The 22,032-nt window shown below is 40.8% G+C and overlaps 1 protein-coding gene across 2 annotated transcripts in view; it reads right to left on the bottom strand.

Moving 5' to 3' along the window:
- LOC126100165 (protein argonaute-2-like) overlaps nt 1–22,032 on the bottom strand; it is a 288,991-nt gene that overhangs the window by 23,310 nt on the left and 243,649 nt on the right. The window lies entirely within an intron of this gene.

Raw genomic sequence — 22,032 nt, 5'->3', positions numbered from 1 at the left:
AAGAACACAGGCTGAAGAAGGCTTTGTGGATAACAGTTTGAAGATTTGAGAATAAAGATGCAGGAGGAAATGGGATGTACAGTAATTACATGCCGTAAGGATATTTATTTGTGCATCTGTTATAGTTCCCGACAGGGAAAAAGTTGCATTGTAAATACCGCATGAAAACATAACGAGAATAATATGCGGGAGTGTAATGATCTGTCATACATTGATGTGTCATTCAGTAGTCCAGTCAAATCTATGACATACATTGTGTTCAACATTTATTTTATGTAAAGAATGAATAGTAGTAACAAATTAATGTGAAAAGACTACAAAATGTTTTGTTAATGTTGTTCTATTTACAGAAAAACATTCAAGTCTTGTAGAAAAACAGTAACATATGGGTAATAACGTTGAGTCTTAGGGAGAGGCGAGGAAAAGTCACAACACTGCCAGCTGGCTAGAACGTCGGGGGACCATGTATAGTGATAACATTAAAAGCTATGATCAATGAGTGGTGCAAGGACATGACAAAGTACTCAGTACACATGTTTACATCATTTCCTTCCTAGACAGATACTACGGGACGAGAGGGATGGAGACAGATCGTCTTGGGGCCATGGGTACAAGATGAAAAGCCAAAGGCAGCAGGCTTAGAATTCAGTGTGTGACCGCATAGGTACTGACACCTCTCCTGCCACCTAGCCTCTGAAAAACTACTGAAGAGCAGTGCAAAATTCGAGCCAATGAGGTGACGAGAGGCCTTCAGTGTCACATCACTGTGGACAGGTGGAAGCAAACGGGGAAAGTCAAACCAACTTTGGTGGCAGGAAGTCTGTGAAGTCACAAGAGGCAGAGGCAGACCAGAAGGGTTAGGCAGAAGTAGCTGCAGTATAGTGTCAGTACTGTTAATGAAACTGGGGAGTTCTATGTGATGTACAGTGGGTGTGGGGGCTCAGTTAATACTGCCAGTCTCATTTCAAAGCAGATGGAATGGTGCTTCAGAACTGAATGGAAAGAAATAATTTTGGTACAATGTTATGAAGCAAGCTGGGATATTTTTAACTCCCCTCTTGTTTTTACATCTGCCTACTTAAATTCGGTTTTTCATTTTTGAACTAATTACCATTAACATACACGAGTATAATCTGTATTTTCGTAATAGAGAAAGGTTGGCCCTCAATTTTGAAGAATATAACACCAGATCTAATTTTGTGCTTAGATTCAAGTATGTAACTAATTTTCTAATTTATTTTGACTATTAGTAGTTAGTATCTTTTGTTATTGGGTGAAATCGGCAACTGTTTCATAACTTAAATTCTATTGTTGATGTACAACCAACCATCAATTCTGAATGAATTATAAACATTTGGAAGACGAAATACTAGTAATCTTAAAAGGATCCATTTGGCTTTAGTCGGAAACATGTTAGCAAAACCAGCCACGAATTAATTCTAAAGTAATTAACAGTTTTGTCCAAAGTATTGTTTGCTTACTTGTATTGGTTAATTTCATGATTTAAACAAATAATTCGGCTTAACCCTTGCAGTAGAAGAAACTGTTAAAAAGACAGAATTTTTCAATGTAGTCAGTTAATTTAATGGGCTAAGTTTTAATTGTAATTTCTGTAAATTAAACTTTGAACAATGTAGTTTCAGCACCTATTATTGTGACGATATATAAGGGCCCGATTTTTGGTCACGAGTCAGTCAGTCCACGGCCGAGTTTCAAACGAGAAACCTGTGTTACTTAGAACGACAACAATGTATCAACTTAACAGTGAAATAAGTGTTACACCAATAGGCCGTGTGTTAAAGCAATGACAGCGACTGTTCAATGTATTTGAAGGACTGAACTATGGGGTCATATTTTCACTGCTCACAAATGTTCAACAGTAAACTATTGTAGCAGTATGTGGACTTTCGCCTGCGAACTATTAATGAGGCTTATGAAAGTTTAAACGATAGTGCACTGGCCATACATATATAACTGTGTACCTGTCGGCTACACATTATTTACAGTAGTCAGTGTTCAAATTACAAGCCCCATTTTTTCAGCCAGTGTAGCAACACAGTACGTCGACACCAAGGATGACAAATGAATGAATAAAAGCAGGTGGAACCACTACACCAGGTGTGAGGTACATAAAAGGCATTCACAATGGCATTTGGAAGGTAACCTACTGACTCAGTTTGCTACAGAGACTGTGGAAAATTGCAGGAAGTTGTGCCGATACACAGCTTTAAGCCTAGAAGAACTTGTGCACTACAACAGCAGAGTTCAAAATGGACTCTGATGAGAGGGTAGCGGACAACGGTAGCAGAGGCGGTGTCGATGGTGAGTGACAGGGTTGGCACAATCGAGCACGGCTACAGCCGATGCACTGCAGCTTGGGGACACGAGGGCATGTTCAAGCAGCCAGATGGGGATGTGTTCGAGGCCCGGGGCCCAGTTTCAGTAGTAATGGCGGCAATCAGAGCACGCAACATGTTCAATACAGCATAGACGACTTTTATCGAAGCACCACAATAAGGCGTTACATATCCTATTTAACTTTTAATAGTTGTAACTGTAATTCTAAATTGTTAGCTGAATGGTGCTTAAAATGGCTTCCCCAAAGCAAAATAAGTTCAGTGGAAAATGGTAACTTAAGTTATATTGAAATCTTTTGATTTTAACAAGTGGGACCTTATATAATTCATTGAAGGTGTACATTCCACGTTTGGATTAGTGAAATACAAAATTACGGGTGAAGCCCAATCGAGACTGGAGGTGTACGTGAGAGAACAGGCATGTGGGAAGAAGTAAAGGTTTGCTTTGGAAGCAAACTATGTAGGAGGTCAATAGACTACTAGGCTTGCAGAGAATATTTGAGGTGGGACAAGGCAACAAGGAATCAGTCTCGCTGTGGGCAAATAAGACTGGAAAAATACAGAGAGACGTTGGGGAAGCTGTAAACAGGGTTACGAGTCGAGAGAACCAGAAAGGTGCCATAGAGCTGGTAGACTCTTTGGGGAGAGTATGTTTCATATGAAGGTTGACTTAAAAAAACAGAAGTTGTGTTAATGAAACTGGGTCAGCAGCAGTGGTGGAGTTAGCACTACAGGAAGACAGTTCTCTACTGTCAATGAGAGAAAGCGAACAGCCCCACAAACAAGGATGGAGCATGCAAACAAACTAGGAAGAGAGCCTAGGGAAGGTAGATAAAATGAGATGCTTTACATGTGGCTTGTGAAGGCATATAACAAGCAAATGTAGAAGAAACAGGACATAAGGAAGGATATGCTCTATGACAGCAAAACAGCTCACAAATTTTTCCTAGCGATCTGACAAATCATGTTACACAGGCACGGAATACATGGCATGGGCAACAAAAGTGACAAATAGATCCCAGCGTGTTGAAAGGAAATTATAGAGGGGCTAATGGGTTGCATTCCCTATGTGAATGGTGATGCTAACAGTGTAATCTACCTGGTAACTGTGGTGTGCCATATACCAGAGTAAGAGCTGTCGCTTGTTTCAAATGCAAACGAACCAGGCACTATGCTAACGTCTGTCTTCAAGGACATTGGCATGCATGGGGGAAGGGTTGAATGCCAGTGTCAAGCAAGACAGGGAAAGCACTTCAGGGAAACTAAAAAGTGAGAAAGCCACACAGTCAGGCTTTGTCTCATTGAGAAAGCCCATGGTGAGGGTAATTGACTGTACTACAGAAAATAATGTCTCATCCTATATTACATGAAGTTACAAAAGAAATTAAAGCTGTAAAATACACAAGTGTGGAGTAGTGCTTCTTAACGAGAGAGAGTATTCCTGTGAATAGCATAGTCAGAATCTATAAAGCAGAAAGGCTTCAGCTGAAAGGTGTCATCATCGAAGCAGCATGTACGTTAGGTGTGGTGGAAATACATCTAAGTTTGGAAGGTGCCATGGAAATAGGACAAGTTTCATGTGTATAGGTCAGGACCAGACATCCCATATGACGGGTTGACCGGTAGAGGTTTTCTAACACAGCATGAGATTAAATTAGACTAATATTTTTAACAGTGGAGAAGGAACCAAAAGGACACGAGTTAGGCTGATCAGGAGTCTGATGGGGAAATTGGGCCATGTGAGAAAAAGATAATGCGGTTGAACGTGGACGGTAAAGTGAAAGGCACACGGTTATCCCAAAACTCGAAACTTTACACATGATGCATGTACTGGAGTCATTTGTGCGAGTGCAAAATGGCAGGTGCATAGAAACATCGAGTAGGTGACTCAATAATTAGTGCACTTAGCATGAAAGCGTGAAATCCAAGGCAATAAGGAGGCCAAAAAAGAGACAGGACTTTGTGAAAACAACAGTGTGGTTCACTTAAACGTGGAAGAAAAGAATAATAATAGAAATCTGCACAGAGGATGGAGCTGTATTCCATCTACCAGATGACAGAATTGTCATATACATCCACTGTGACGCATAGAATACTGATAGCACTGGAACACACTGGGATGGGGTTGAACGCTAGAACATACAGAGTAACTGAAGCACAGGAAGTGGTCTTAAAAGAGCAGATAAAATAGATGCTGAAATATGACTTAATTGTCAAGAGCAAGAGCACATGAAATGCACCTTTATTGTTAGTTCTGGCGGTGGGGGCGGGGGGTGGGGGGGTGGGGAGGGGGGGGGGCGATGATGCTAGTGGCAAACAGAAATAGAGAACTGTAGTGGACATCACAGTAGGTGATACATTTCCACTACCAAATATCTCTGTTATCTTGGACCAACAAGGGCAGTGAAGTACTTCCAAATATTGATGGTAGAGGAGAACAGAGAGAAGATTGCGTTCAGCTCACACTATCAACATTATGAGTAAAAACAAATCCTAAAGTGGCTGGAAGGAGCCCCAGGTGGTTTTCAATGAATGATTAATACATTTCTGAGAGGTCTGGAAGGGATAACCAGTGGTTTCCAACCTCCTCTAGATGGTGCCCCCCCCCCCTCCCCCACTGCAACCCCAGAATATCTCATGTCCCCTATTTTTGTTTGTTTTATTTACCTATTTATTCATTTCCTTCTCCCAATAAACTTTATTTGACAGTAATTTGCAATTCATACTTCAATAAAAGATGGTTACCAAATGTAGAGCAAAACAAAACTATATTGCTTCAAAGGACTTCATTGTTTACTTAAATAACTAATGACACGGTTTTCATCCAAACAAAAATTTCCACGTATAGCATTTTCTTGCAAGATGAAGGTTGCATGAAAAATTTAGAACATCAATGAGACGGTTGATATTTCTTTTATGCAGCTTTTTAATGTTTGGTTTCAAACTAATTAAAGCACATTTAAGATCACAATCCACATTCAGGTAATTACAGTGTTTTGTTTTCATGCTGCCTAGTGTCGAGAGAGTATTTGTATCATATATGATATGTGAGGACTTAAACCCTTCCTGTGCTACTCTTCGACAAACAAAAATAAATCTGATATTATGATCCTCAGTCAAAGTGAAGAAGAATTACAGGATTTGTTGAATTGAATGAACAGTCTAGTGAGTATAGAATATAGATTGACAGTAAACTGGAAAAGGAGTGAAGTAACGAGAAACTTATCAAAATTGGTGATCATGAAGCACACAAAGTTGAAGAATTATTCTACCTTGGGAGCAAAAAACCCATGACAGAGTAAGCAAGGCATAAAAAGCACACTGGAAAAGACAAAGAGGGGATTCCTGGCCAAGAGAAGTCTACTGACATTGAATAAGGCTTAATTTGAGAAAGAAATTACTGAGAATGTATATTTGGAGCACAGCATTGTGGTGAATCATCGACAGTGGAAAAATTTAGAACAGAAGAGAATCCAAGAGTTTTGAGAAGAGGTTCTACAGAACTGTGTTGATAATTAGATGGACTGATAAGATACAAAAAGAGCAGGTTCTCTGCAAAATCCATGAAGAAAGGAACAAATGGAAAACATTAACAAGGAGGGGGGGGGGGGGGGGGACAGGATGATAGGAAATGTGTTAAGACATCAGAAAACAGCCTTCATTGTACTAGAGTGACCTGCAGAGAGACAAAGGGGAGGGGAAGACAGAGGTAGAATACATCCAGCAAATAACAGAGGATGTGATGTGCAAGGGTTGCTCTGAGATGAAAAGATTGGCACAGGAGAGGAATTTATGTACAGCCATTGATACTGCTATTATGCACAGAATCTTAGCCTTATCTGACTCTGTTCGACTCAGAATCACAGGTGGTATGGAGACTCATCATTAGCGAAGGAATGCGAGTTATCTTCTGGCATCTGTAAAACGGCGCACAAATAATCAGCAATCTATAGGGAGATCATGGAGAGGATACACAGAGTCAGGGGCAGGCCACATCAATCTAGTCAAAAGACTGATGGAGCAAAATATTCAGTTTATTCTGATTTGCTAAGTAGGCACAAGTTGACTGTGACAGTCATCTACAACTACTCTGTAAAGCATTTACTGCCATTGTGATGTTCATTATTAGCTCCTGAGTGGGCGTGCTTATGTATAAAGTGCACTTATCACAAAAAAATAGTTTCACACTATTTCACTGTTGTTTTACAATTCCAACGTCATACTTATGGGGGAAAGTAATACAGTAGAAGAAGAATGGGTAGCTTTGAGGAATGAAATAGTGAAGGCAGCAGAGGATCAAGTAGGTAAAAAGACGAGAGCTAGTAGAAATCCTTGGGTAACAGAAGAGATACTGAATTTAACTGATGAAAGGAGAAAATACAAAAATGCAGTAAGTGAAGCAGGCAAAAAGGAATACAAACGTCTCAAAAATGAGATCGAGAGGAAGTGCAAAATGGGTAAGCAGGGATGGCTAGAGGACAAATGTAAGGATGTAGAGGCTTATCTCACGAGGGGTAGGATAGATACTGCCTGCAAGAAAATTAAAGAGACCTTTGGAGAAAAGAGAGCCACTTGTATGAATATCAAGAGCTCAGATGGAAACCCAGTTCCAAGCAAACAAGGGAAAGCAGAAAGGTGGAAGGAGTATATAGAGGGTCTATACAGGGGCGACGTTCTTGAGGACAATATTATGGAAATGAAAGAGCAGGTAGATGAAGATGAAACGGGAGATATGATACTGCGTTAAGAGTTTGACAGAGCACTGAAAGACCTAAGTCGAAAAAAGGCCCCGGGAGTAGACAACATTCCATTAGGACTACTGATGGCCTTAGGAGAACCAGTCCTGACAAAACTCTACCATCTGGTGAGCAAGATGTATGAGACAGGTGAAATGCCCTCAGACTTCAAGACGAATATAATAATTCCAATCCCAAAGAAAGCAGGTGTTGACAGATGTGAATATTACCGAACTATCAGTTTAATGAGTCACAGCTGCAAAATACTAACATGAATTCTTTACAGGCGAATGGAAAAACTGGTAGAAGCTGACATCGGGGAAGATCAGTTTGAATTCCGTAGAAATGTTGGAACCCGTGAGGCAATACTGAACCTGTGACTTATCTTAGAAGAAAGATTAAGCAAAGGCAAACCTACGTTTCTAGTGTTTGTAGACTTAGAGAACGCTTTTGACAATGTTGACTGGAATACTCTCTTTCAAATTCTGAAGGTGGCACGGGTAAAATACAGGGAGTGAAAGGCTATTTACAATTTGTACAGAAACCAAATGGCAGTTGTAAGAGTTGAGGGGCATGAAAGGGAAGCTATTCAATCTGTATATTGAGCAAGCAGTAAAGGAAACAAAAGAAAAGTTTGGAGTAGGTATTAAAATCCATGGAGAAGAAATAAAAACTTTGAAGTTTGCCGATGCCATTGTAATTCTGTCAGAGACAGCAAAGGACTTCGAAGAGCAGTTGAATGGAATGGACAGTGTCTTGAAAGGAGGGTATAAAATGAACATCAACAATAGCAAAACAAAGATAATGGAATATAGTCTAACTAAGTTGGGTGATGCTGAGGGAATTAGATTAGGAAATGAGAAACTTAAAGTAGTAAAGGAGTTTTGCTATTTGGGGAGGAAAATAACTGATGATGGTCGAAGTAGAGAGGATATAAAGTGTAGACTGGCAATGGCAAGGAAAGCGTTTCTGAAGAAGAGAAATTTGTTAACATCGAGTATAGATTTAAGTGTCAGGAAGTTGTTTCTGAAAGTATTTGTATGGAGTGTAGTCATTTATGGAAGTGAAACATAGACGATAAATAGTTTGGACAAGAAGAGAATAGAAGCTTTCGAAATGTGGTGCTACAGAAGAATGTTTAAGATTAGATGGGCAGATCACATAACTAATGAGGAGGTATTGAATAGAATTGGGGAGGAGTTTGTGGCACAACTTGATTAGAAGAAGGGATCGGTTGGTAGGACATGTTCTGAGGCATCAAGGGATCACCAATTTAGTACTGGAGGGCAGTGTGGAGGGTAAAAATCGTAGAGGGAGACCAAGAGATGAATACACTACGCAGATTCAGAAGGATGTAGGCTGCAGTAGGTACTGGGAGATGAAGAAGCTTGCACAGGATAGAGTAGCATGGAGAGCTGCATCAAACCAGTCTCAGGACTGAAGACCACAACAACAACAACAACTTATTCCTTCATTACTGCTTCAGCTAACACAGTGATAACTTTTGTTGTTTTACGGTCAAGTGAGCAGGAATAATGTAAGAAATAGTGGGCTAAGTGAGGGAAAAGTAGAATCCGTGGAACACAACAAGCCGCATTCAAAACTAGCAGCACAATCCCGCAGTGAAGCAGTCGTCTATGAGATAATCAGTAATCACATAAGTGACTGGCAGGAATCTGATGCAACTGCACTGTTTAATGCTTTGAGTGGGTCACTGCTTGGGCCAACACCTGTGTGTGGCAAGAGAGTGATATAACGAAAGTTTATTTTATTACTGTTTAATTAAAAAGTGATTTAGCTAACAATGTTTATTTTATCATTGTGTAATTGTACTAAGATTTAACTGCGATTCCACTAATACATGTTTATCTTGGTAACGTAAAGACAGCTATTCATTACATGTGCACCAAGTATATTGTGCACCCGCTCACGATATGAAAAACGGCGCACCCACTTGAGGGTTGAGCCCAGGCACTGTGACGAAGCAAGCTGGGATCTCTCTACTGTGTCTCTTCTTTTCCCATCTGTCTCCTTAAATTTATTTTTTTTTCATTTTTGCCTAATTACCATTGACATACACAATGCATTTCCATAAAAGAGAGGTTGGCCCTAAGTCTTAAGGAATATAGCAGCAGGTCTAATTTTGTGCTTACTTTTGTGTATGTAATTAATTTCCTAATTTATTTAGACCATTCCTAGTTAATATAGGGTGAAATCAGTAATTGTTTCATGACAGATTCTATTGTTGACTTATAAGCACATATAAATTCTGTACTAATTATAAATATTTGGAAGAAGAATTACTGGGATTCTTTAAGTATTTATTTGGCTCTATTTGAAAACATATTAGCAAAGCCAGCCCTTAATTCAAAAATAATTAATAGGTTTGACAAAAGTATTGTTTGTGTAACTATCTCTGTTAATTTCATTATTTAAACAAATAATTCGGCCTAACCCTTGTGGTAGAAGGAACCGTTAAAAAGAAGGAATTTGTGGAGTATTCAGGTAATTGAATGATTTGCGTTTTAATTGTAATTTCTGTAACTTAAATATCGAACAATGTATAGTTTCAATGCTTATTATTGTGAGGACTGATTTTTGGTCCTGAGACAGCAAGTCCACGGCCGATTTTCAGATGTGAAACATGTATTGGTTAGATTAATAACAATGCATAAACTTAACATAGGAATAAGTGAAACACAAATAGGCTGTGCGTTAGTACAATTGATGACAATGCCTGTTCAATTTATTTGAAAAATAGTGTCACACATACTGTATTATTCTGCAAGAACTGTGAACTGTGTGGCTAGGTTTTTACTGCTCATACGTGTTCAACAGCGAACTATTGTAGCAGTATGCTGATGCTGCCTGCAACCTATTAATGAGACTTATCAGCATTTACTAATAGTGAACTGGTCATATAATTGTGTAATATTTGGAGGGTTGTGAACAGTGAAAGTAAGTAAATGTGAAAAGCAATTGTGCAACTATCGGCTACATCATTTACAGTCGGTACTTAACTTCCAATCCCGTTTTTCAGCCAGTATGACAATGCAGTACACCACCACCGAGGACTATGAACGAAGAAATAAAACGGGTGAAGATCACAGCACCTTCAGTGCAGCCTCGGTAGGCCAGGCCCTAAAGACAGACAGGCCACAGCCCGTATGTCAGCTCAGCAGACAAAATGCATTTCTGAACCTGTTAACTCACAGCTGGATGTATATGTTCTAGTGAGAACTGGATCTTCTACTGGAATCTGCTATTATGAATTCTTACTGATTAACAGTACTACAACAAAATTTAAATTAAGATCAATAATCTATATAAATGGCATAACAGCCCCTCATGACTGACAACCCTGTCTCGCAGACCTACTACACTTACTCCACCATCCAAAATTCCCTCCCACCACCACACAGAATCCAGAACCTAAACAGACCCGCAAAACAGTCGTGAACCTTTCCTCCAGAAGCCTTAGCCCCACAGAAATATCAGTCCTTTCCAAAGGCTTCACCTTTTGCCCCACTCCCAAACTCAATCATGCAGGACTTGTTACAGACCTTCTCTACTTCACCCAGTCCCTACAGAGGAAACACTTTATCGCAACCAACCCTATCAATCAGACTCAACTGAAGACCAATATGAAACTTGCCTAACTCAATTCCCTCCTCCATCTAACTGTCATCCAACCCCACTGCCCCCCAAACAACCCCCTGTTAACTTTCCACAGTTTCTTAACCTTAAACCTTGCCTTACCCTCATTCCCCAAATCCCTCAACATGCAGACTAACCTTACATCTGCAGAAAGAACTGCAGTCCACCATCTAAAAATTGATCCCGACATCATAATCCTACCTGCGGACAAAGGCTGCACCACCGTTGTTCTGAACTGCAAGGATTACCTGGTGGAAGGACTCTGCCAGCTGTAAGATACTTCCACCTACAAACCTTGCCACAGTGACCCCACTCCAGTATGCCAGCAGGATCTCCAGTCACTAATCAAATCCTTAGCGCCATCCCAGAACCTCTCTGCAGAGTCTATCTCTCTACTCATCCCTACCACTCCCCGCCCTCCTACCTTCTACATGCTTCCCAAAGTCCACAAACCTAACCACCCAGGACATCTCACTGTGACTGGTTACTGTGCCCCAACTGAGAGAATCTCTGCTCTCATAGACCAACACCTTCAACCTATTACCTAGAACCTACTCTCCTATATAAAAGACACCAACTATTTCCTCCACCGATTCTCCACAGTTCCTGTCCCTTTACCAGACGGTGCCCTGCTCGTCACTATTGATGCCACCTCCCTGTACACTAATGTTCCTAATGCCTATGGCCTTACCTTTTGCAAAGTCCAACAGGTTCCAAACCAACAACCTTGTTCCTAGTCACCATAACCAACTATATCCTCACCCACAATTACTTCTCCTCTGGAGGTGTTACCCACAAACAAATCCGGGGCACCCACGTGGGACCATCCTTTGCCAACCTATTCATGGGCCATCTACAGGAATCCTTCCGGAACACCCTGAATCCTCAACCCCTCACCTGATTCATATTCATTGGTGACCTCTTTCCTATCTGGATCAAAGGTGAGGACACCCTATCAACATTCCTCCAGAACCTTAACAGCTTCTCCCCCATTTGCTTCACCTAGTCCTACTCAACCCAACAGCCCACCTTCCTAGAAGTTGACCCCCACCTCTAAGATGGCTACATCAGTACGTCCGCCATAAGAAACCACCAGCAATACCTCCACTTCGACAGCTGCCACCCATTCCATACCAAGAAGTCCCTTTGGTACATCCTAACCACCCATGGTCGTCACATCTGCAGTGATGAGCAGTCCCTCTCTAAATATACTGAGGGTTTCACTGAAGCCTTCACTGACCATAATTATCCTCCCAACCTTGTACAAAAACAAATCTGACATGCCTTATCTTTCCAGTCTCCCATCACCCCCCAAAGTCCAGCCACAGATGAGACTCCCCTCTTAACTCAGTCCCATCCAGGTCTGGAGCAACTGAATTACATTCTCTGCCAGGGTTCTGCTTACCTCTCATCCTGCCCTGAAATGAGGAATGTCCTGCTCTCTATCCTTCCCACTCCGCCCTCTGTTATATTCCCCTGTCTACCAAACCTACACTCGTCCATTCTTATGGAACCCCTGCTCCCAATCCCTTACCTCATGGCTCATATCCCTGTAATAGACATAGATGCAAGACCTGTCCCATACATCCCACCGCCACCGCCACCACCACCACCACCACCACCACCACCACCACCACCTACTCCAGTCCGGTCACAAACATCACCTATACCATCAAAGGCAGGGCTACCTGTGAAAGCAGTCACGTTGCCTACAAGCTAAGTTGCAAGAACTGTGCTGCATTCTATGTAGGCATGACAACCAACAAGCTGTCTGTCCACATGAATGGCCACCAACAAACTGTGGCCAAGAAACAAATGGACCATCCTGTTGCTGAACACATTGCCAAACATGACATCCTTCATTTCAATGACTGCTTCACAGCCTGTGCCATATGGATCCTTCCCACCAACACCAGCTTTTCTGAATTGCGCAGATGGGAACTTTCCCAGCAATACATCCTACGTTCCCGTAACTCTCCTGGCCTCAACCTTTGTTAGGCGCTGTCCTCACCCATCCAGCCCCTTTCCTGCTCCCATTTTAGCACTACACAATTGTCATTCCACCATCACACTCGGTCTTTTTTTATTTATTTAATTAATTTATTTCTCTCTATTTTTCTCCTTTTCTGCTATTCCTCCTCCCCCCCCCCCCCTGCCCGCCGCCCAACCTGCAGCACTTCACCGTCCCCTATACCAACCATACTATCCCTCCCCTTCCCCGCCCCAGCCTCCTCCTATCCCCCAACCAGTCACCACTCCCATCATGTGTGTGTGCATGCACATGTGTGTCTATTGTTGACAAAGACCATAGGCTGAAAGCTTTAGGTGTGAAAATCTTTTTGTTGTGCTCATCTGCGACTCAGCATTTCTGCTATATGGTGAGCAGTAACTTTCCTTCTAATAAAATTATAAGGGCTTGTTTATAACATTTAGTCTCATTTGCTTGTAAGTCCTCATTTCATATAAGAAGTGGTGCCTTATGCAACTGACTGATGATCATTTTGGCAGGATTTTAATTTTATTGTACCCCAGTACAGCTGTAACAAATTATAAGTTGACCTATGAACTTCCAATCATTATAGGACTAATAACAGTAAGACTCCGTAACAGCGTATTCAAGTAGAAGATGCAATTCTTGTTGGTAAATACACACCTAGTTATAAGTTAACAGGTGTAGAAACATAGGTCGCCTGCCAAGGCGAGTGGGCGAACTCAGGTCTACCTCCGCGACGTACATGCCGCGGCCCGTCTTTCTCGTAGGCCTCGGCCTGGCCTGAGAATGAATCAGTTGGTTTGAAACTAGTTAACAACATATGTAATGCAACTGAGAGATTTGTTAATAAAAGCTTCATGAAATATTTAAAAAAGGTTGCAGGTCCTGTATCACCAAAATGTTGAAACTGGAGGGAGGAGGGGGACCTAATGAGGACGACGACGATGATGATGATGATGATGATGGTGGAATGTTAAACAATAATTTTTCTTCTTCCTTCATACTAGGTACAAATGTAAATCTCTGTGTGTTACTGACATGATGAGGCACAGGCACATCTTGCTGCTCATGTAATATCTTGTCTAAAGTGCCAAACATGCAAGCTGAGCACAGCCAGTCCAAGGTCACCTGTCCTCAGTTCTCTGGAATTTACTGTTTGTAGTCATCTCGATAATGACATGATACAGCTGAAGAACTGGAGCAGTTAATTGTGCACCTCGTCAACATTTACGAAATGATCCAGGCGTTTCGGGGAAAGAAAAAAGTTGTGCTAACCAGGACAATATTTCATACTATATTCCGTACTAAAGTCAGTGCCAGCTAGCAAGCATAATTCACAATTATCTTTCAAGTGTATACTCCTTCCACCTTTCTGCTTTCCCTTCTTTGCTTAGAACTGGGTTTCCATCTGAGCTCTTGATATTCATACAAGTGGCTCTCTTTTCTCCAAAGGTATCTTTAATTTTCCTGTAGGCTGTATCTATCTTACCCCTAGTGAGATAAGCCTCTACATCCTTACATTTGTCCTCTAGCCATGCCTGCTTAGCCATTTTGCGCTTCCTGTCAGTCTCATTTTTGAGACATTTGTATTCCTTTTTGCCTGCTTCATTTACTGCATTTTTATATTTTCTCCTTTCATCAATTAAATTCAATATTTCTTCTGTTACCCAAGGATTTCTACTAGCCCTCGTCTTTTTACCTACTTGATCCTCTGCTGCCTTCACTACTTCATCCCTCAGAGCTACCCATTCTTCTTCTACTGTATTTCTTTACCCCGTTCCTGTCAATTGTTCTCTTATGCTGTCCCTGAAACTCTCTATAACCTCTGGTTCTTTCAATTTATCCAGGTCCCATCTCCTTAAATTCCCACCTTTTTTAAGTTTCTTCAGTTTTAATCTACAGCTCATAACCAATACATTGTGGTCAGAGTCCACATCTGCCCCTGGAAATGTCCTACAATTTAAAACCTGGTTCCTAAATCTCTGTCTTACCATTATATAATCTATCTGATACCTTTTAGTATCTCCAGGATTCTTCCATGTATACAACCTTCTTTTATGATTCTTGAACTAAGTGTTAGCTATGATTAAGTTATGCTCTATGTAAAATTCTAACAGACGGCTTCCTCTTTCATTTCTTAGCCCCAATCCATATTCACCTACTGTATTTCCTTCTCTCCCTTTTCCTATTGTCTAATTCCAGTCACCCATGACTATTAAATTTTCGTCTCCCTTCACTACCTGAATAATTTCTTTTATCTCATCATACATTTCATCAATTTCTTCATCTTCTGCAGAGCTAGTTGGCATATAAACTTGTACTACTATAGTAGGCATGGGCTTCGTGTCTATCTTGGCCACAATAATGCGTTCACTATGCTGTTTGTAGTAGCTTACCCGCACGTCTATTTTTTATTCATTATTAAACCTACTCCTGCATTACCCCTATTTGATTTTGTATTTATAACCCTGTATTCACCTGACCAGAAGTCTTGTTCCTCCTGCCACCGAACTTCACTAATTCCCACTATATCTAACTTTGACCTATCCATTTCCCTTCTTAAATTTTCTAACCTACCTGCCCGATTAAGGGATCTGACATTCCACACATTCCATGCATGCCCTCGGGAAAAATTACGGCTGTAGTTTCCCCTTGCTTTCAGCCGTTCGCAGTACCACAACAGCAAGGCCATTTTGGTTAGTGTTACAAGGCCAGATCAGTCAATCATCCAGACTGTTGCCTCTGCAACTACTGAAAAGCCTGCTGCCCCTCTTCAGGAACCACACGTTTGTCTGGCCTCTCAACAGATACCCCTCCATTATGGTTGCACCTACGGTACGGCTATCTGCATCGTTGAGGCACGCAAGCCTCCCCACCAATGGCAAGGTCCATGGTTCATGGGGGGAGGCAGAGCAAGAATATGGAGTGAATAATACTTTGCTCTGTTATGCCACCAGGAAACTGTCACGATTGGCTGTGTTATGTAATTATGTTCAGGAGATTAGGAGTGATTATTTCAGTGAGGATGGACAAGTATTATATTTGGTTTATGATGTGAATGAAGTATTGCTTGTGACAAAAAGTTCCAAGTAGTACAGCATCTGCATAATGTCAAGTGCAAACAAAATGCAGACACGAGATGTGTTTTAGGTAAAAAAAATTGTAATTATGTCATTTAGGGAACAGGTTGATGTTGCAGAAAGTTCATGTGACTCATTTGCCAAGGAAAGACGTCCAGCATTTGTAAGTACAAACATTCTTCTATGAAAAATAAATAATATTAAAACTTTCTTAGAAAAATATACTAGAGTGCCTCATGAATCTACCCTTCACAAAATTTGTGTACCATGAGCGTTGCAATGAAGTTGTTCGTGATATCTGGGGAGCATTAACATGTGAAAACATTTGGATTTCAGTAGACGAGACCACAGACATTTCAGATTGTTGTGTCTGCATCATAGTAATCAGGGTAATGCAATCAGGAAGCAGAATTTAGCTGTTACATATTCAAACATTAGAAAGAATAAACCACTCTACAACTATAAGACACAATGGATACCGTATTTATTCGAATCTAAGCCGCACTTTTTTTCCGGTTTTTGTAATCCAAAAAACCGCCTGCGGCTTAGAATCGAGTGCAAAGCAATCGGAAGTTCTGAAAAATGTTGATAGGTGCCGCCACAACTAACTTCTGCCGTCGAATATATGTAGCGCTACACAGGCATCCTTTGTAGGCACAAAGATAAATACTGGCGGCAAAACCTCTGCGTAAGTAAATAAAATTAAGAAAAAAATAAAATAAAAATTGGAAGACGAGCATTTTTCTCCGCCCGAGTTTCGACCACTGCATTTTCATACATTATCCAACGAAGTAAATACAAATTCCGTATTGTTCATCTTCGAATTTCAATGTACAACGAAAATCCGACTGGTAATACTGGGATTTTTGTCAATATGGCCAACTCTACGTTCTGAATTTTTTCCTACCTGTGAGAAGAGATGGTTGCTAATAGGAACCTGATGAAATGTGAATCACATGCAGTATTCTCTTCACCACAAGAATAATACGAATATAAACATTTTGCCATGTATTCTTTCGTGTTTGCTTCTATCTCATTTAAATCCTGTCTGCCAAATAAACTACGAAACTAGAGTGAGACAACAGCAAACGCGGAAGAATATACGTATCGTGTCATATTTATATTCGTATTACTCTTATGCCTAATAGTGATACAGTCAGAAATGAAGCACGGCAACTGACTAGATTTTTAAATCTAAGACGACTAATTTCTGTGCAGAATTTGATGTACTAAAGAAGCGGCCGCAAAGATTTTCAAACGGAGAAAAATTTTCGCCAAACTTTCGTTCAGAACATGTTATATCATACGCAGTCTATTATTTGGTTCTTGTTGATCATTATCAAAGAAAGCAGCAGTGTAAGTAACAACAAATAGCAGTCTCTTGCCATTGTTTCGCTAATGTGACGATTCCTCTCTTTTTTTTAATTGTAGGCGTCGGTAGCGCGCACAAAAGCAAGCCATGCCGCGAGCAGCGACAGGCCCTAAACACGCACTATCAGAATGTGACAAACAATGCATGACACAGTATAGTAATGCATTTTCAGCTTAGAGTGACTGACGTAAACACCTATAACATTGAAAACGGCACTTATCAGATCAAAGCAAAATAAGCAATCGATTCAAACCAGACGAAGCACGTGAAAAAGGAAGGGTATCCATATACGGACGGAGCACCTGACGCATAGCAATGGCTACCTGGTAAAGCTTAACTGCTAAGCTTTCGACTCGAACCAAACTACTGTAGCTGTATCGTCATTCATTCGACCTAAATTGTGTCTCATATTACAATGGACCCACTTTGTTTCGATTTGGAGGTGCGGCCTAAAACTTTTCTCTCCCCTTGAATTTCGAGTCTCAAATTTCAGGTGCGGCTTAGATTTGGGAATTTTTTTTCCCCTTATTTCGAGTCTCATATTTCAGGTGCGGCTTAGATTCGAGTAAATACAGTACATTGCATGGGCCCAACGGAATGTACGACATATTTCTTACAGATGCTGTTCCACACATTGTAAAAAGCAGAAAATACACTAAAAGTTCCTTACCCCAAACCTGTTTAATCCAAGGGCTACACCACAGAGCAGAAACAGTGAAATCTTATTAGCCAGGAATTGACCTTATTTTTCCAATGTCAAGAAAATTTTCATTAAAGTACTTCTCTCCCACTTCTCACTCACAGAACCTGTAGGTTTTCTTCTTCCAGAGTAAAGTAGATGAAGACTGTGAAATCTTAAGGAACACAGACCTCTGTACTGTTGTTAATAGCGCTGCTTACTACTACTGAAAAATATCAAGCTTACTACTACTACTACTACTACTACTACTGAAAAATATCAAGCTTACTACTACTGAAAAATATCAAGCCAAATCAGTATTTCTCAGTGATCTATTCTCCCCATGCTTACAGATTTTATTTAGCTGAATATTTTGTAGTGAATATTTAATGAAATCCCCCTTTCTGTCTTTGTCTCCCCAATAATTTGTAATGATTTGTTTTAACAAATTTGTACTGGTACTTGAATCTATTTAGGACTCAGTATTGCAAGATCACACACATTATTAATTCTGCAATAGTCACTCACAGGAAGAGATAATGGGGGACCTGACTATTTTCCATTGGTGGGATCTGCGGACTGGATGTGTCAACTTTTGCTGTTCATTCCTCACTACCTCTATACATACAGTCTCTCCTAACTGATGAACACTTTATACTCCCTTACAGTGTTCCTCACTTCACCCTGATGTTTTCATGGAAGTTTTCCCCAGAATAAGGTTTTTTAGAATACCTGGCTGTTCCCTGTCACCGTGTGGGGAATTCACGATACAAACATCAATTAAAACTTTCGAGTCAACAGGCTGTGGTCGATATATCAACCACAGCCTGTTAACCTGGAAGTTTTACACAACGTTAATACCAGCTGTGAAAGCTTACACTGTAAGATGATGAGGCAAATTTGTTCCGGGAAACACGGCAGTTGAAGTCTAATCAGTGCGAACCAGCAAGTGGCCACTGAATGATGAAAGAGGAGCGAGTGAGGGTGTTGTACACCATACACAATGCTGCTGTCTGAGCCATGCTGCTCTCATGTGAGAATGCCGGGGCCAGGCATGGGTTGATGGAACTGTTGTTGGATTCCCAAAATATACCCTCTCTCATTCTCATCATTGGATTCTTATCTGATCAGATCAAAGCAGCAGTTTGCACCCATGCAGAAGTGGTTCGAGCTTGTAAACAGCCAACTGCACAGACATCTGAGATACCTGCACTTTCTCCGCGTAGGCACCTATGAGGGGTGGTGATGCAGAGGCAAGCTTTTTGTTCATTACAGAATGCTCAAGAATTTCTAGGAATGATTGTCTGCAGTTCGACAAAGTTGCAGATTTAGCATTGGTGAGTGCAGTGGGAAATAATGTGACCTTGGAAAATGATTTATTATTATTATTTTCTGTCCATTCTTCATGCAGCAGTAATTAAATGGGAGAAAGGTATGAATCCCACAGCATCATCATGCCTAGATTCCCTACATGAATAAATGAGGGAGAAATATATGTGCCCATCTTCTGCCCTCAGTTCCTACAGTGATGTTGCTTCCCCTTTCTGCATCACGGATTTTACCATTAACCTGTGGCTAAGAAAGACTTATTATGGCCTGCTAATTTTATGTTCAGCTTCACACAACAGAGCTAGTGTAGCAGATTCAGATGAACACAACCATGTAGAGGGGCATGCCTATAATCTATGGGCCAAAATGACCCCTCCAGGAATTGGGACTTTCTCAATGCTATGGGAAGTAAATGGTGCCACATGAAATTGGAGGGCTGCAATTTCTGCAGTCCACTTTCCTGGGCTGCAGAAAAATGTGACAGACAGGAGAGAAAAGGACTGTCTTGATTCAGTCCTATGCTTTTGAAAGTAGATTTTACCAGCCAGTTAGAGGCTCCAGAATGAGATTTTCACTATGCAGCAGAGTGTGTGCTGATATGAAACTTCCTGACAGATTAAAACTGTGTGGTGGACCAAGACTCGAACTCGGGACCTTTGCCTTTCGTGGGTAAGTGCTCTACCAACTAAGCTACCAAAGCACAACTCACGACTCGAACTCGGGACCTTTGCCTTTCATGGGCAGGTGCTCTACCAACGGAGCTACCCAAGCTACCCCACAGAGGAGCTTCTGTGGAGTTTGGAAGGTAGGAGACGGGGTACTGGCAGAACTGAAGCTGTGAGGACGGGTCGTGAGTCGTGCTTGGGTAGCTCAGTTGGTAGAGCACTTGCCCGCGAAAGGCAAAGGTCCCAAGTTTGAGTCTTGGTCCGGCACACAGTTTTAATCTGTCAGGAAGTTTCAGTTAGAGGCTGATTTTGGGAGATTTCCCACATTCATATGGCCATATACTGGCCCTAGACTGCTTTCTTCCAACCGACCCAAAGAATGTAGAGTTCAATTACATCTTTTTCAGTTTTAACTATCCCATTCAACATTAAAAAATGAAGAGCAAGGAAATAGTCCAGTATATCCATTAACATAATCAGATGTTAAGTTTCATAGTGACCATGGTTGTAAATGACATTAAAGGTGAATAGGACTTGTTTCAAGTTTTATTCTTATTTTTTCACTTAAGAGCATTAATGGCACGTTTGTTCATTGTTTTCCTTGATGTCCAACAGGATATTCTTAGCCATTTTGCCTTTTTTCCTATTTCATACTTATATTTTTCAACTCGACACTACGAGAACGTGAAAATTTTTATTGTGATTATTTTCTAGCTTTATTTTGTTACTCTTTGTGTTATCTGCTGGCTTTAGTCATATATGAGGGTAATTTCACAGATTGTTGAATAAAAATGGTGACGTTAATAACCAGAACACAGATTGGTATACAGAAATAAAAGGCATTAATAATGGTACATTTAACAAATACAATTATTAGTTAACAGTTGAATTACTGTAGAAAAATATTGCACTACCTTAATCAACATCTTAAATGGAAAAGAAATAAAGAATATGTTGTTGGAAACACACACTGCTGCTGCTGCTGCTGCTGCTAGGCGAGAAATGTCATCCAGGGGTTTTCTGCAGTGAAACTTCATTTGTCCCTAAAGGTGGTTTTACTGAGTAAAAAAGACCACTCTACATCACAAAAGTCATCCGTGCATGAAAGAAAATCCACATCCTTTCTTTGTTAAGTCCTTCAATTGGCACAGTTCTCTAGTCTGGTGTTTTGGAATCTCACAAACTGTTTTATAGCCTGCAAACTGTATTCAACATACCAAAAACAATTTTTGCAGATCCACATATTTTGAAGAACAGTGCATGTAATACTGGGTTCACTAGGGACAAAGACTAACAAATGAGTTATTCCTAGACTGATTTTCCTTTACGAATTCTGGTAGCATTGAGAAGTAACTGCACTGTACTGCCCCACTGAAATGTTTAACATAGTAACATATGGCCTTCAAGCACAAACTCCAATATGTTAAAATAGACAGAAGGTCATGCTAACTTTGGAGCCAATTCTCTGAAAATTTAAACTCTAGCTGGTGCTTTTAAGTTTACAATTACTATTTTACTTAAACAATGAAGTTTCAGTCCAGTTCCTTGCAATTTCTCAATATAGTCCGCCGCTCGTGGTCTCGCGGTAGCGTTCTCGCTTCCCGAGCACGGGGTCCCGGGTTCGATTCCCGGCGGGGTCAGGGATTTTCACCTACCTCGAGATGACTGGGTGTTTGTGTTGTCCTCATCATTTCATCATCATCCAGGAAAGTGGCGAAATTGGACTGAGCAAAGATTGGATAATTGTACGGGCGCTGATAACCACGCAGTTGAGCGCCCCACAAACCAAAACATCACAATTTCTCAATAGTTTGGTTCACAGTAGGCAAGAGCTTTATAATTCTTTCAAAATAACGCCGCACTGATAAAGATCTGACTTTCTGAACTTCCGCTGTAATCAAATGACAGTCACCTAAAATTTTCCCATTACCAGTAACAATGGTTGTCCTAGGACATCTCTGATGTTGTGCAATATCTATGCTGTCTCATCTTCCACAAAACTTTTTGTTGCAAAACAACTTGTGAAACTTCAAAGGTATTTATTCTGTATACTGTCTGTACTGTCTCTAATTTCACCCAAACAAACTTGCAGTGAAGTGTACAAATATTCATCAAGCAGCCATGCACGGAATCTCTCCCTCACTCGTCCAGGGAGCCACTGAGC

Source organism: Schistocerca cancellata, chromosome 9 (genome assembly GCF_023864275.1).
Source record: "Schistocerca cancellata isolate TAMUIC-IGC-003103 chromosome 9, iqSchCanc2.1, whole genome shotgun sequence".
NCBI classification, from domain to species: Eukaryota; Metazoa; Arthropoda; class Insecta; order Orthoptera; family Acrididae; genus Schistocerca; species Schistocerca cancellata.
This window is presented reverse-complemented; position numbering and strand designations above follow the sequence as displayed.